Source organism: Columba livia, chromosome 5 (assembly GCF_036013475.1).
Source record: "Columba livia isolate bColLiv1 breed racing homer chromosome 5, bColLiv1.pat.W.v2, whole genome shotgun sequence".
Classification (NCBI taxonomy): domain Eukaryota; kingdom Metazoa; phylum Chordata; class Aves; order Columbiformes; family Columbidae; genus Columba; species Columba livia.
In genome coordinates, this window is record NC_088606.1 from 46,280,288 (window position 1) to 46,293,812 (window position 13,525).

At 35.3% G+C, this 13,525-nt stretch overlaps 1 protein-coding gene across 46 annotated transcripts in view; it reads left to right on the forward strand.

Annotated features, from left to right (window-relative positions):
• Positions 1–13,525, forward strand: part of LRRC4C (leucine rich repeat containing 4C) — a 611,011-nt gene that overhangs the window by 503,837 nt on the left and 93,649 nt on the right. For 24 of the 46 annotated variants that reach the window (XM_065064799.1, XM_065064798.1, XM_065064803.1 and 21 more), the window contains 2 exons: positions 2,794–3,506; positions 3,685–3,795. The exons of 12 other annotated variants lie outside the window; for them this stretch is intronic. The gene's annotated coding sequence lies outside the window, so the exon portion shown is untranslated. Of the gene's footprint in view, positions 1–2,793; positions 3,507–3,684; positions 3,796–10,209; positions 13,398–13,525 lie in introns of those variants that run through there. 10 more of the 46 variants (XM_065064797.1, XM_065064788.1, XM_065064785.1 and 7 more) reach the window with 5 other exon arrangements.

Below are 13,525 nucleotides of genomic sequence, written 5' to 3' on the forward strand. Positions count from 1 at the left end.
TAATAAATAGAATAGATAAATGTAGTTTAGCTTAACTGTGCAATTGCATTTATTGCTAGATCCAATCTAGATATACACAATACATGCACCTGAAGTCCAATACTGCTGTATAAAAATATATTAGAGTGACATACACAGAATTTCCATGGTGTACTTTATCTTCATTCGTTACCTGGATTCTTTTATAAAATCTACTTTAATTTTGCTAACATCAGAGTATTACAGAGAACATACGTACTAACTGACTTGTGTGTAACTCTCTACTTTGTACCTAGCAAAATATAACACCATTTAATATCGAATGTGCAATCAAGAAACAGCTGGGTTTCTTTTGCAGTGTCTTAGAGCTGGCCAAGAAAGTTAAATCAAAAGTCATTAAGTAATTTTTCTCATTGTTCATATGGATGCATTCGATCCTAACTCCAAACAGAGAGCCCTGACACATTAAAAGATCCATTTCCCCCTTTACTTCCTCATCCTCCAAAGGCATTAAATACCATTTTAATTCTTAGAAAACATTTTCATTTCCTGTAATTTTTTCCATTGCTTCTGCTACTGTTCTGGGTAGTTGTATAGATAAAATGAACTGAAGGAGTTCCGGACTCATCAAGATGCAGTAACTCATAGATACTAATGTTAAATGGTACCCTTTTATTAAAAGGCAAACATTTCTTGCTTGCTTCTGTATGGGGCAGTATAACTGCAGCAAAATTTAGAATGTATTACATGTATTGTCATTATTATAAATCCTTATTTAGATAGAAAGCTATTGCTAATTAATAACAAATGGATCAACAAAAAAATCCACTTAAAATAATGTTAAATTAAATGTTTTTGTAAAAGCAAAAAAGTGTATTAAAAAGAACGTTTAGTTCATGATCATAAAACTTATACCCATGTGAATAACCCAGCTTGAAAATTCAAATTATTTTATTGTGCAGGACTTGACAATACAGATGGGAGTAAATTAAAAGCTGGACTGAACAGTTGTTTGGCTCCTTCAGTAAGGGAAGGAATATCCAAGAAGAATTCCAGGAAGAAAATTATGATTTATTTACAGTTCTAACTCAGAAGATGCCTTAATCCATAAGGAAAACAATTTATTCCAATCTGTTCATTTTAGTAACTTGCTTTTGTGTTAGGAAGCAGTGTTAAGACTTTATTCTACTCACTTCTTCTATCATCCTTACTGAAAAGAAAATAGCTAGAGACTGTGATCTAGATACAACCTGCAGGAGTCAGGGTGCTTTACTGTATCAGGACTAGGTCTCTCTACCATGCAGCACTGAACCATAGAAGAGAAATGCATGTTGCTATAACAAGCCAAGTGCAAAATTTGATTACGAAGTCATTAGAGGGTGTAGTTGTTCAGAACCTTCTAGGACCTTGGGAAAGGTTATTAAACAAATGAGAATGGTTTTAAAACTAAGCATTCTCTTATTTCCAAATAGTGGTTATTAATTTTTAACTTCTAATTATTGTGCATAATGTTGGATTAAATCACATATAAAATTTAGTTTATGACACCTATAAAAGTAGATCCATGCCTATGTAAAAGCCCCAAACTGTGAAGTTTTTCACCTGTGTCCATTTCCGTAAATTGAAACATTAGATAACAAAAAGCTTATTTTTTATCTATTTTCAGGACCTTTTTTTCAAACTAGAGTGCCTAAAAAGATCCTTTAAACTACCTAAAATTGTTACATTTCTAGTCATTTAATTCTTGGAAATTTTATTTGATTCCTTGTGTATTTAAGAGAAAATATTTGTGAACATGTCTGTGCAAGTATTTCTACCATTATAACTTCATAGAATTGGGATAATATTGGTTGGCAATCATCAAGACCATTTGCCACCTGAATTGGGGCTGTCATAAGCCACTGCATCAAATTAGCCTTTACTTTGTCAAGTTTAGTTGTAGAATCTTTCAAGAACAGATGGTCCACAGCCATCTTGCTTCTGTGCTGCATCACAGAATCACAGAAACACTTTTCTAATGGAGGTTTTTTTCCTAATGTCAGTCTTAAATACTCTTGCAAATTTTGGCCGTTGCCCCTTTTTCGATGTTACTCCTGAAAAGAGTTCACTGTGGTCATCTTTGTAAATCCCCTTAGATGACTGTAGGCTGCCAACAGTGCAGCACCTCTTAACCTCCTCTCTGCCAGACAAAACCAGCCCTGCTCTCTCAACTTCTTCTCCTAGAAATGTGCTCTAGACTCTGACACTCTTGGTAGCTTTCCTCTGAGCCCTCTTCCATTTCTCCATATCCTTCTTGTAATCTGGGGCCCAAAACTTGATGCAGTATCTTAGATGAAGCCTCACTAATGCCAAGTAGAGAAGGACAGTTAATAACTTCCCTCCATGAACTGGCCATTGTGCTTCTAACAAAGTAGTATGTGTTTTGACACTTAGAGTAACAGTAGGCAGTGTTCAATGAAATTGCTTGTGTTGAACCTGGCATCCTGTATTACCTCCAGGTTCTTTCTCTCAGGGCTGCTACTCAGCCAGATTGATCTCAGCCTGTTTTAAGCCATGGTAGTTGCAAACATTTGCATTTCCTGACCTTCAAGATATTTCTGTTGACACAGTCCCTAAATTTCTAAGAATCCTCTTCTTCCAGCTGATGAAATAAGTAGTGGTATTTGAAGATGTGGTTCTGGGTTTAGTTTGCTTCTTTCTAGATTCAATAAATTAGAGTTCCCTTTTTCACTAAAGAAAAAAATGTGTGATTTTTAAAAGACATTATTTTGTACATGTGTCTTAGTAGAATCACATAATTTTTCTCTTTTGCAGCTGTGTGATAAAGAGAAATGTCTTCAGTATTTTGTTATTACTGTCCATTCTAATAGTAAGTATACAATCAATGGCAATTATTCTTGATACTCCAGCTGTTGGCAGGAGCTGCCTTTCTAGGCCTAGAGCATAGCAGTGCAAGGATCCAATTGCAGAGTGCTCTGCTGCTGCGTTTCTTATTTGGCTTCTTATGTTTATTAGTGCAAGTCTATATTTGTATCATTACTCCAGTTTTGCCACTCACATATTTTGCTCTGTGGACTGGCTCTTGGCTGCCTGAACCTGCTGCAAATCATCTGATCAAAAAAAGAGAAAGACTACCAAATCGAAACTTATTGTAAAACAGCTTTTTAAAGTGTTCCATGGTCAGTAAAGAGACCAAAAAACCTTTTTCTATAATAAAATCTAGCATTTTCAGAAAAATTCCTCTTCAGTCAATACATAAGAGGCATAATGGATAACTGTGCATTATGTTCCCTATATTTAGCCTAACATGAGCCTGGGTGGAGGGAATAATTTCTGCCCCTGAAAAATGACCAAACCTTTGAGGCAAGTTAGGCTAATTCATTTGTTTTTTCTGAGGTAATAATTCTTTTGTCTCACAATACCTATCCCAAGAGGTGGTAAACGTTATGTGAATTACCAGAAAAAGAAAACCACCGCATTCTACTTGACTACGGTATCCATGCCTTTTCCATTCTTTGGATCTTCAGGTAAAGCAGGTTTTATGTCTCTTAATTCTCTCTCATTATTTCAGTCTTTGTGTACTTTCCACAAAATTCCGTCTTGTAGATGCATCAGTTTTTTGTTGTTGTTGTTGTATTAGGCATGGAAAGTATCAGGAAAGATAACTGGCAATTCTAAAGATTTGTGTATAATATTTTCTTCAAGCTTATAGTTTTTCAGAAGTGCTCTGGGCTGCACTGGAAGAAACAGAAGAAAATCTATCACACAAGAGAACAGCTCATCCAGCCCAGAGTGTCAGGATGTGTTTTTGAAATAGTAAGTGAACAATTCTACTTTGGTTGCAATGTCGTAAGCATGTGTGTGGTACAGCTAGATATTATTGACTGTTTCTTTTTCTCTCTTCCTTCACGAACAGAAAAAAGATACAGATCAGATCTGAATAAAACATCTACTAATTTTGTATTAAATTGTGTGACTAGTTCAAATTTTTAAGAAACACTTCTTCATATTTATCAGAAAGAAATACAAGTGTTGTGGTGGTTTGTTTTTTTTGTTTTTTTTTTTTTTTCCTGCCTGAATTTCAAAGTTTCCTTTTATTGTATTACAAATACACAAACCCAAACTCAAAAATCTCCTTAGAATTCAAACAAAATTAGTGTTTAGTGTGGACTAGCAATACTAGCAGTATTGTATGTGATGATGATTTTTTTCCCAAACTTATTTCAGTACATATAACTTTTCAGGGATACACAAATAGATTCAATTCCAAGTACTCTGGAATTTTTCCCTCCAGAATTCCTGCTCCATGCAGGTTCCTACAACACAAAGTGTCAGTGAGCCATGAGCTTGTATGTCCGTTCTTCCTACTGTAAACCTTTTCTATCACATGATTTTTCCCATGTGTACACTATGTAGCTCAGTCCCAGATATGTAAAACCCCTGCTGTTTCATTCTCCAGTGTGTCTTTACTGCAGTCTACCAATTCTTGATTTTCACCAGATTATGCAGCAATTAAGATGAATTTAGTGAAGTGTGTGAAAGAGTGAAATTTATCAGTCCAAATCATACTTTCAGACTGTCAATCAAAAATATTTCTTTTCCTTGAGTTGAAATGGAAAGGAGATCCTGAGACTCAAAAAAAAATCCTTAAATTATGCCTCACATGTGATTACATGTGCAGAAACAAATGCAAACAGATTTATATCCTCTAAAACATCCTGCTCTTACACACCAAATGCTCTCAAGTCAGTTAAACAACTATGTATAGATAAATATTACTGTTGCGTGTACCCCACCAAAAGGCAGTAGACAGCTAAATCCCCAATTAAGTATTTTATTACAGACCTCAAGTAAAATGCAAGCTAGGAAAACTGAATGAAAAGTGAAAATGTCTTTTAATACTATTTGCTATTCATTTCCTTACTTGGGACCAAAATCTTTGGTGTTTTGCAAAATGATATGAAATTCCCATTTGTCAAGACTGGGTGTTGAGGGGACTGAGATACAAAAATCCTATATTTTAGACACATATGGCAGGAGACTCTAAAAGTAGATACTGATTTTTGTATTGAAAAAATGATAATATAAACATTATATAACAACATCAAGAGGGGTGCTGTTAGTGGAGACTTTTAATATTAGCAGATGTTGACAGAAAACGCAGTGTTAGGATACTAGTGGCTATCAGTGTTTCTCCTCCCTTTGCCTTTGACATTTGAAAATGTTTGAAAAAAGTATTGAAAAAATGTGAATATGACAAAAAAAAATCTAGAAATTTACTGCACTTCCACTTTAGCAGATTTAGAGCTTTTCAGCAAAGATTTACAGATAATAGATATTTCTGGTATCTAAAATACAGTTTCCCAGTAAAGGCAAAACTATTTTGATTTTTCTGAAACAAAGAGATATAAGTATTAATTTTCTTCTGGCATCAAAAGCTTTTGAATCCTGCTTTATAGACTTGTGTTAGCACTAAATCTTTTCTATAAAATGCCTGCAGGCTTGTAGACTTTTCACTCATTTCAGAAGAGCCTTAGTCTACTCTTTGTGAAAAAACTATGTGGATGAAAGGATGTGGTAAACAGTCATGACACTTAGCATTTTCTCCAGTCTAAATCTTTTTTCATCCATTCATCTGTTTTTTAATAAGGTCACTGAGATACTATTGTGATAGGTGACCTTATAAAAATCATGTGGTTACAGAAAGCTACCTTATAAAGGAAGAATGTTGAACATTGTGTCCAAATGTTGTTTAAAACAGGTTTTCAGATATATAGAATCAAATATTAAAATATTAGGGTAAACACAGTGATTATACAATGGCAAGGAAATGAAGTCACATCTATTTTGATAGCTCTTTTAAAAGGAAGAGGAAGGGAAATTGAAGACAAGAGAAAGAGGTGTTAAAATCTAGAGGTGCTCCAGAATGATAGAATAGAAGTAATCTCAAAGACAAATAAGGCAATCATAGGTGGTTTAGCCTTCCATGGAGGCCTGTATCTAGTGGAGTGCCTCAGGGGTCAGTACTGGGGCCAGTATTATTCAATATATTCAACAATTACTTGGATGAAGGAATAGAGTACTATAAGCAAGTTTGCTGATGACGCCAAGCTGGGAGGAGTGGCTGACACACCAGAAGGTTGTACTGCCATCCAGCGAGACCAAACACGCTGGAGAGTAGGGTGGGGAAAAATTTAATGAAATATAACAAGGGAAAGTGTAGAGTCTTGCATCTGCATAGGAACAACCCCAGGTTCCAGGATAAATTGGGGAATGACCTATTAGAGAGCAGTGTAGAGGAAAGGGACATGGGGGTCCTGGTGGACAGCAGGATGACCATGAGCCAGCACTGTGCCCTTGTGGACAGGAAGGCCAATGGCATCCTGGGGTGTATTAGAAGGGGAGTGGTTAATAGGTTGAGAGAGGTTCTCCCTCCCTTCGACTCTTCCCTGGTGATACCACGCCTGGAATATTGCATCCAGTTCTGGGCCCTTCATTTCAAGAAGGACAGGGAACTGCTGGAGAGAGTCCACCACAGAGAAACAAAAATGATTAAGGGAGTGGAGCATCTCCGTTATGAGGGAAGGCTGAGGGAGTTGGGTCTCTTTAGTTTGGAGAAGAGGAGACTGAGGGGTGACCTCATTAATGTTTACAGATATATAAACAGTGAGTGTCAGGAGGATGGAGCCAGGCTCTTCTCAGTGACAACCAACAATAGGACAAGGGGTAATGGGTTCAAACTGGAGCACAAAAGGTTCCACTTAAATTTTAGAAGAAACTTATTCTCAGTGAGGGTAACAGAGTACTGGAACAGGCTGCTCAGGGAGGTTGTGGAGTCTTCTACTCTGGAGTCATTCAAAACCCGCCTGGACGCCTTCCTGTGTAGCCTCGTCTAGGTGTTCCTGCTCCAACAGGTGGATTGGACTAGATGATTTTTCAGGGTCCCTTCCAATCCCTAACATTCTGTTATTCTGTGATTCTGTGATGTGGTCCGCTTACAATTTTTTATTGCTGTCTCATGCTTGGTCTATTCTATTTCCACATGTTCTCACCTAACACAATTATACCTTTGTTAGATAGATTTCAGTCTCATGAAATGTTTTGCTACCATTCAGCTTACTACCTTCATTTTATACTATTACTAGTTTCTTGGAGTTTCTTTCTCCCTGTGCCATGCTAACTAAAGATTTTCTTCCTCAAGATCTATAATCTTCAGATATTTAGCAGTGGTGGTGGACTAGTCTTTTTTTCCTAAAATAAGTTTTTCTTCCATCTCTGAATATCCTGTTTGTTGATATCATTTTGATTACAAGATTACTAGACTTATGGTGATATTACACCCATGATTGCATCAGAATCATGTAGTGTACAGAGTGAAGATGATAGACTAGGTTAGTGTGAAGTATACTGGTAAAATTTCTTGGTCTTCCCATATTGCTTTGAATCCAATATTCTTCCAGGTGCAGGAAATACATATGATCAAGGCTGTGGTGACTGACAGTGTCTCCTCCTCATAGACAATGATTTTTTTTTCAGAGGAGAAGAACAGGGGCAAGCAACAGTTATTTGGCTTCTTAGTGAGACTGCCTTTAATGCAGCATAAATGAGATTCAGCGTATCTGTATTTGGAATGGATGTTTCTTTTAAAGTTTTTAAATTATTTAAAGTTTCATACCTGCTTTACATAATTTTGATTATTTTAAATACAAAATAATGTGGATAACAGCATAATAAAACTTAGCAGTTCTGTAGAATTACATTTATGAAATATTTTATAGATGTTCGCTAATAATTATCATGCATCTTCTTAGAAGTTGGTTAAAAATATATGATCCATTTTTCAAGGAATGGACTGCCCTATATTTTTTAATGGTCTGCGTTGGATGTGTTGGCATGCAAGTAACCAAGTTTAAATTTCTACAATGTCTGGATTTATGAAATGCTGATATAACTTTGAACTCACTGGGAGTTCAGTAACTCTGAAGTTGAGGTCATAAGATTTCCATCACTGGGTAGCCAAAATCAAAGTTAAAACCAGCTCTTTAGTTAACGTCTTCTATTAAAAATCCCAATCAACTAACCAAAACAAACAAATAAACAAACCACTTTGGCTATATAATTCAGTCCTTTAGACCCCTAGACTTGCAGTATAGCATCAAGTTAAGATTACAGATATTTTATTTATTATATTACATTTTTTATACAATCATGACTTAATGTGTACAGATTAAGAGTATTCATTTTGAGACTAATCTGCAGTGGGTTTTTTTGTAGCAGTATCTGTAATGTGATACTTTCCAGAAAGAAACAACAAATTCTGTCTCTGCTAAAAAATCTGATAATGTATATATTATCTATTCAGTAAATGGCAAAAAAAATGACAAAGTGTTAATATTTCACATATTTCCCAGAAAAATAAGAGAAGAAACAAAATCTGCAGTGTCTTAAACAAGTGACCCAAGAATATGTTACGTTTGCATATTCAGAGTGTTGTGCTATCATAAAGAGGGACCTTGAAAAACTGGAGAAATGGGCTGACAGGAGCTTCATGAAGTTCAACATGGAGAAGTTCTGCACCTGAGGAATAAATTTCCATGTACCAGTACAGGGCTGGAGGCCACTCAGTCTGTGGGCTTGAACAGAGGAGTTGAAACAGATGATTTCCAGATATCCCTTCCAACCTCAGCCATTCTGTTATCCTGTGGTATTCCAATACATTGCTCTGTGTAAGCACTATATTAATTAAATTTCCATGGCCCAAATTTCCCTGTTTTCTTTATGGAACTCACAGTGACTATTATCATCACGTCAGGCATCTTGTGGCAGCTGATGGCCATTTGGAACAGTTGAAGCCAAAAGTATAATTGGTCAGATCCAGTGAAGAATAGCCAATCTAATAATTATTATCGGTGTTAGAAACTGAATTAATTGAAATTTTAAATGCGCTCCTTTATTATTTTTATTTATTTATTTATTTTTAAATTTTAAAAATCTTTTGTGTCTAATGACTTTAATCTGCTGTAGGTATTATAAGGTTTAATTTATATACATATATGCCATGTACAAAACCAAAGAAAATAATAGAAAAGTGTGTTTTGTGTGCTCAGTATTGCAATACGTTTATAATGAGCTATGTTCTGAAAAGCAACATTACTTCATGAAGTAGTAGGTGACAGGTAACTAGCATAACATATATATAACCTAAGGTTGATAAACATGTAATTAGTGTTACAGTTGGAATTAATGCCTCTCCATCAGACCAATAACCAGTAGGTAAGAAGGGTTGTCTCAGATGCCATTGTGCATACCGCACTTTTTTTTTATTACAGAAAAAGTAAATGCTTGCTGGTTTTGGCTAGCGGATTACTTTTGTTCTTATCTTCAACAATTTTTTTTCAACTGGCATCAGGAGCCTTGGCCCATCACTGTATTTCTTTGAGTCTTTCTTTTTTTGTCTTTATCTTACTTCATATCACAGGATCAAGAAATCCAAGAGGATATATTTTAACCAAATTTATTCTTGCATTTTTGTGTCCTTAAGGTGATGGATGAGATTACTTATATTAATTCTAAGTGCACTGTTCCTTTTATCATACCCTTCTCAGGCAGGGAACAGACACTTGTGAATTCTTAAAAGCTGTGTTTGGGATGGAAGAGGGACCTTCTTTTCCCAGATTTCTCTATTCTGCTGCTGATCAAACTACGAGTTACCCTTACATATCCAGTAGCTTAGTTATTATTGTCTGCTTGGTAGTATTTGAGTGTAATTTGAGTTTTGCTTTTTTTTTCAACTAGCATGTTTCTTTGTCATGCAGCTTTACCTGATACATAGATCCCTGTATGTTCTAATGGGAGTCACTATGAGTGCTTGTGTTTAATTTTTGCATCCAGCTTCCTGTGATTATATATTCCTGGTGAGAGTGACACAGATGTCATTAACTTGCTGAAACTTGTTTTTCAATTTTTCTATTGTTTCAAGTTCCATTGATTACATTTGCCTCTTATACTAATAGTTGCTTGTATGGTATATGTTTTGAAAACGTGTATTAATTGGATGTACATGTATAAAATTGATATATGTATTCCTATATGGATAGAATATAGTTAAAATATCAGAAAAGCATGATGAAATTTGGAACTTTGATCTTTTGATTTGCAGTTTGGTAACCAGTCTACTGGAACTTCTATAAAACTGTTATTATTTTTAATACAGAGACATAATTTATTAATTAAGTTGGTTTTGACACTGTGATTCCAGTTAGTAGCTAAGGACTTGCATTTCTTTCGTGCTAAGTATACTTTCATCTACCTGATTTTAAGGAGCATTGAGGGCTGCTAGGATTGCTTCTGAGTAAATGGTTTTATTACAAATTTAATTTTGTAGACTGCTGAAAATCTTCTCTTCCCACTGAATGCTGCTGAAGGTTGCTAGGAACCTCAAAGGGTTATTGACTGTCACAGCTTGCTTAGCACATGGCACTACATATGTCACTTGCAATCTCTGAGTACAACAGACTTCTACTGCTGTCACTGTAGATTATTCTGTGTGGTTTTAGAGTTGTTTTGCTGTGCTTAGAATGTGAGTCCGTCCCATAATAAAGTGGTAATATTCTGTGGATGCAGATTGCAGGATGTAGCAAAAACAAGTCACTGAATATGTGAGAGAAGGAAATACTTGGTTTTTTTTGTGTTTTTTTTTTTTTTTTTTTTTTTTTTTTATAAAAGCAATAAAATTAATTAGTCCCTGAACATTTCACAGAAAACCTCTCCAGAACATCAAACCAGTCAATGACTGAGGTAGTGTGACAGTAATAATAAAATCTTAATTTTCTTACCATCTTTTTTAGGTCCTTGTTCTTTTGATTTTTTTTTTGTTGTTGTTACATGCATTCCCACATACTCTGTATAATGCCAGCAGTGTACAGGATGCACTTACCACAAAATATGTGTATCTCCAAAGCCTTGAGGCACTGAACTGCCCTTTTGTTCCATGTAACCTATTGCAGAACTACTCACAGAATGACATGCTTTACTGTGTGTCACCTTATTGCTTTATTATTAGCCTTTGTAAAGGTCAGATGGGCCTGACTCAATTAATGAGGAAACAATGCTGTACAAAGTTGTTTTTCCTCATTTTAACTCTACTGGAGTACCTGAATATTTTTCTGAGGTCTGCAAAAGTATTTTTGACATCATGTGGAAAGCAGAGTACTGTGTTCAATTCCCATTGTGGTAATCAATGAGATGTAAAATTGCAGCACTTCCATGCTGCCTAGAGCCTCTCCTGACAAACCTCGTTTGGTTTGTCAGAATGCATAAAGCACTCATAAGACCATAGCATTAGCTCTATTTCTCTCTGTTGTGAATGAGCACAGAAAGAAACCACCTCTTAAGAAGACATTTTCATTTGCTTAAATAACCCTACCATGGCTGCAGTACAGCAAAATCCTTCTGTGTGTTATGCATATTTTTTTTAGGATGGAAATAGGAAACATTACCTGTATGTGTGATACAAAAAAGCAACAAGCCCATGGACTAGCTCAATAATTGTTTCATTTCTGAAAATGTCATTCACGCATAGGAAAAGTCAGTCAATCTAAGCTGTATTATTTAGCATATTTATGACTACTCAAGAAAGCTACATTTGTGGCTGTCTCACTGTCTCTGATCACCTGGAACTTAAGGAAGATACAATGTAGAACTTGCAGCCTCCTTATACAAAAACAGAGAACTCTTTCTCTGAAAGTAGAATACATTTTCTAGATATTAGCAACTTCAAACCTTTGAAAGAAGTAAGCAGTCAGGAATCAGTTTAATGATGAATATATAAATTAATTTGGTTCTTCCTTAGGAACTATTTTGCAGCATATATTTAGGAGGAAGAAACTCTCAATGCACTCTTTTTTGCAGTATATAGAAGATGACATATGCCAAACAAAACAAAACAAAACAAAACAAAACCAAAACAAAAAAAAAAAAAAAAAAGAAAGAAAAAAAAGAAAAAGGAGTGATGGTAGAGAAGCTTCTTGTCTGTGCCTCTGATGAAGATAACTACAGTCATACCTTATCAGTTCCTTGGAGATGTTTATAAAATGTTCTGTTTTCATTGCCTTTCCTACTGGAGCGAACATCAGTTATGTGTTATGGCATTTCTCTTGACAACCTTAACTGATAAGCAAAGAATGGAATGACTGTTTGTAAATGAGGTATTCTTTCTCTGCACTGGTTATTCTTTTAGCATAGAAATTAAGCAGTTTGAAAGTTTCTATCTCATTCTAAATCTGGTTTCCAGAACTATATGTCCATGTTCTTTGCTTAATATTGATTTTCTAATTAATAAATATGAATAAAAAGGCATTACCATTTCCAAGCTTTCACAAATTGTGTTAAACTTCTTGGCAGTGACAAAAACCAACCAACCAAACAAAAAATCCTGAATGTCATTTAAAACTGCGATTGTGTTGTAGTTTAGGGATGTGTTTCAAGTATTCCTGCTACTCTTTCAACTAGCAAGTCAGCAGTAATGAGTTTTCGGCTTATGATTGGATTGCATGATATAGATTTAGAAAGATGCAGACTCTGAAGGTAATAACGCATCAGCCAAGAGAATAGATGGAGAACTGCATATGTTGGAATTACTCTCTCCACATGATTGTGTCAGGAGTTCAGTTCCTTAAGTCACTACTTGTGAATTCTGGGCCACAGATTGGGGGAAATATGTCAGGGAAAAATGTGGAGAATGTTCTGAAAGTAAGACATCCAAAATTCTTCCTGAGATAACTTAAGAGTTCTCTGAACCACTGAAACCAATCTTAAACAGAGATGTGTCACAAACATTATTTTCTCTGAAGTTCCATTTCTAAACTCTGATAGCAGCATAATTTGTTGGATTTGTTTGTTTTAGGAGTTTTTAATTGCTTGGGGACAAAAATCTACTTCCAGAGTTGAAACTTGGCCTCATTATACTGGATCTCAGGCAAGGAATAAATTTTATTTCTGGAGAGCATTTGAAGAAAGGGACAAATCCATGGGGGTATTTTTTGGTTTTAAGTTTCACATTTATAGAGCTATTTTTATATCAAAAATCTGATTTCTTCTTTAATACTTCAATACCTAGCTGAAGTTTTGCTGCATATAGATCATCATTTGAATTAGAGGTTTGAATGGTTTGTTCCTAGACATTCTTTTGTTCTTATTCTTTGTACTCAGGACTTTAGAAGAATTATTGTGGATTTCCTTACATTATTGAATACAAGGCTAAAATATGGTCCAAATCTTATTTTATGTAGTGTATTCTGAACTCTGTCCCTTGGTGCTATGTTCATTGCTGCCAGACAAGTTAAGCAGGTCTACAGCACAATTACCAGTTCCATGGAGGGATTTCCCCATGAGTTCCTGTACAACTGCAGTCACACAAGGTGTGATTATTTTTCTTTCTTTTTTACTTTCCCTAATCTTGGATAAAAATGGCTTTTTTTGGGAAATGCTATGAAAGTTCAGGCAGAAATTGAAAAAGTGATTAAGCTTATAGCCTATAAACATTTAA